Below are 3,636 nucleotides of genomic sequence, written 5' to 3'. Positions count from 1 at the left end.
TTGTCGGTCCACTGCACTCACAGTGCCTGCTTTATCTCTGCTCTTTGTTCTTAATAAACTCACTCCTCTCTGCAATACTCTGCATCTGGAAATTCTGCTCCAACCCGTGCTCAGACTGTCTCCACAAGTAAGTCCTGGCACGTGGCTGCTCATCCGAGGGGTCTGGGAATGAAGCAGTGCTCCCCCCATCCCCACCTCTGTCCTTGCACAGGAGGGTCCTTCAGCTGAGCAGGCTGGACCTGAAGCCTGAAGAGGACATCGGAGGGGAAATCCTCAGGGGCAGGTGGACTTGAAGGGCAGGGTGCACGGTGGGTAAGCACACGAGCTCTGAGACAGGCCAGGGTCCACCAGTTACTAGGGATTGGGGCCATGAGAATGGGGCCCATAGAGATGGTGTCCTGGGCCTCTGTTTCCTTATTTACACCTGCACTGTGAGAATCCCACAAACCGATGTGTGTGGAGTGCTCAGCAGATTCCCTGGCCAACAATAAATGCTTAATGAATATTAGCCATTATTATGGTTGTTATTGTTTTTATTAGCTCCATAAACTTTTCCTAAACACCATCACTGTTCTCAGTCTTACCCCAGTTTGGGGACAAAGAGATAAGATACAATTCCTGCCCTCAAAGCATCCATTGTTTAATGAGAAAGGAAAGGAAAGTGAAGTTGCTCAGTTGTGTCCGACTCTTTGAGATCCCATGAACTGTAGCCTGCCAAGCTCCTCTGTCCATGGGATTTTCTGGGCAAGAATACTGGAGTGGGTTGCCATTTCCTTCTCCAGGGGATCTTCCCAACCCAGGGATTGAATCTGGGTCTCCTGCATTGCGGGCAGACTCTTTACCATCTGAGCCACTAGGGAATCATTTAATGAGAGAGACAGACAAACGGATAAGAAATTCTATCAGGGAATGGAAACTAAGGGGCTTCCCAGGTGGTGCTAGTAGTGAAGAACCCATCTGCCGTTACAGGAGACACAGGAGATGCCGGTTTGATCCCTGGGTCGGGAAGACCCCCTAGAGGAGGGCATGGCAACCCATTCCAGTGTTCTTGCCTGGAGAATCCCATGGATAGAGGAGCCTGGTGGGCTACAGTCCATAGGGCTGCAAAGTCAAACATGACTGAAATGACTTAGCATGCTCAGTTGGAAACTCTCTTATAGAGGAAGCTAGTAAGGGAAGGGATGGGAAGACTCTGCCAAAGTGGTGATATCTGTACCTGCGAGGATGAGTGGAGGAGAGACGGCAGCATTTGGCACCACAGGTTGGCTAAGGCTTGGAGCCGGGCAGGAAGGGGGTGGCTGAGCCATGGGGTGTCACCTATGTGCTGGGGGAGATGTGGGTGGCTATGCCTCTAGATGCTCTTGACCTCCCTTTGACAAAGCCCGGCTTCCCTGGTGGCTCAAATGGTAAAGAATTTGCATGCAGTGCATGAGACCAAGGTTTGATCACTGGATTGAGAAGATCCCCTGGAGAAGGGAATGGCAACCCACTCCAGTATTCTTGCCTGGAGAACCCATGGAGAGAAGAGCCTGGTGGGCTACAGTCCACGGGGTTGCAAAGAGTTGACATGACTGAGCGAATAACACTCACTTTGACAAATTCAGCAAATTCCGAGCCTTGCTGCAAACCTGTGCAAACCTTGCTTCTGCCTGTGACGTCATGCTGAGGCAGGTCGGTCCCCACCCCTCCTACTTCGGGGGAGGAGGAGGAAGCTCCTTCTGGGCAATGCCCAGGCAGGCATCTGTGGCAAGTTCCCTGTCGGCGCTGGCTGCAGCCACCCCAGCCCAGCATGGACAGGAGCCAGGCTCTCGCCTTCTGTAACCTGATGCTTGCCTGCATCAGCCCTGGCTTCTGAGCCCACTCCTCAGGCAGCTCCTGCCAGGGGTCACAGTGACCTTCTCCCAGAGTGCTGCCTTGCCTCCTAGCAGCACCCCACCTGCAAGGACCAGGGGAACCACTGCATGGGGCAGAGATGGGGCAAGTCTGAGGTGGGGTTGGACCAGGCAAGTTTCCCCATCCCTTCCTCTTTTTTTTTGGACTGAGCTGGGTCTTAGCTGCTTTGTGCGGGCTTTTTCTGGTTGTGGTGAGCGGGGTCTAGTGCTGTGCATGGGCTTCTCACTGCGGTGGCTTCTCTTATTGCAGAGCACAGGCTCTAGGGCGCACAGGCTTCAGGGGTTGTGGCACATGGACTCTAGAGCTAGGTCTCAGTAGTTGTGGTGTTTGGGCTTAGTGGCTCACAGCTTGTGGACTCTTCCCAGACCAGGGATCGAACCCGTGTGCCCCACATTGGCAGGAGGTTCTTATCCTCTGCGCCAGCAGGGAAGTCCTCCCTTGCTCTTTCACTGAGTCTCCTGCCTCCATCTAGCAGCCATCCTTGAGCAGAAGGCAGTCCTGAAATGCAGGCCTGTCCACATTCACAGATGAGGGACTTCCTTCTGCCCTACAGCCGGGTGCGGGGCCTTCCCCTCTTCCCACTGGACTGACAGGAGCCTCGTCCGTAAAAGGCATAGACACTGATCAGATGCAAAAATGATGGAGTGATAAAGTGCACGGGCTCCGGAGTCACACTACCTAGGTTGGAAACCCAGCTCTGCAACTTCCCAGCTGGGTCACCCTGGGCAAGTAAGTCAACCTTTCTCTGTTTCTTCATCCACACAGTGGGATAACCATACCTACTTACTGTGCTAATCCCAGGGTTGGTAGTTTTCTTTTTCTGTACAAGGCCAGAGAATAAATACCATAGGCTTCTGTGAGGGCTGCAATAGCAGCTCCTCAACTCTGCCCTCTGTGGGAGCGCAACTGTACACAATTAGTAAACAAACAGGCGTGACTGTGTTCCAATAAAACTTTTATTATGGACACTGAAACTTGAATTGCATATAATTTTCATGTCACAAATGGTCCTTCTTTTGATATTTTTAATAGTATTAAAAAAAAAATAAACCACCAAAATCACTCTCAGGTCACAGGCAAAAACAGGATTTGGCTTCTGGGTTGAAGTTTGCAGTCCCCTATGCCAATTTTTGTAAGTGTTGAGTGCAGCAGCCAGCACTTGATTCTTGAGCTGATAGTGAGCACCTACTGTGTGCTTAATGCACGTCAGCTCCTATCATCATGGAAGGTGTGGATATGGCAGGAGGCAGCTGATGGCATGGCTGACTTACTGCTGAGGGGCAGGCCATGGTGGGGCAGGTGGTCTGCCTTGGAGAAAAAGCAGCTGAGGTGGGTTATCAGGAAGTCATGCCTTGGGTTACCACTGAACAGGAGTGGCCAACAGATTCCTTTAACTGGCCCTTCTCTGCTAAGGGCCCAGAGTACCTGCTTAGCTGCCTAGAATGTGTCCCCCTCCCCACCCCAGCTCAGAGTGAGGGCCTCCTGTCACACCCCTAGGCACCCCCACAGGGCCTCCTTCCCCTCTAACACTCCATGGAGCCTGGGCCAGCTCCCTCTTGAGGGCTCAGAGCAGACCTTGCCCCAATGTCAACGACTGGGAATGGTTTATTCACAAACAGCTCCAGCTCCAGGCCTGGAGCTTCCTCCTATCTTTGGCACCAGGCAGTGAATGTCAGGCCTCAACACGTAAAGTCACATCCTTGGGTCCCAGCCTAGGCTGGAGGAGTGACTGAAACCCCCAAC

The sequence above is a fragment of the Dama dama genome, chromosome 10 (assembly GCF_033118175.1).
Source record: "Dama dama isolate Ldn47 chromosome 10, ASM3311817v1, whole genome shotgun sequence".
Lineage (NCBI taxonomy): Eukaryota > Metazoa > Chordata > Mammalia > Artiodactyla > Cervidae > Dama > Dama dama.
This window is presented reverse-complemented; position numbering follows the sequence as displayed.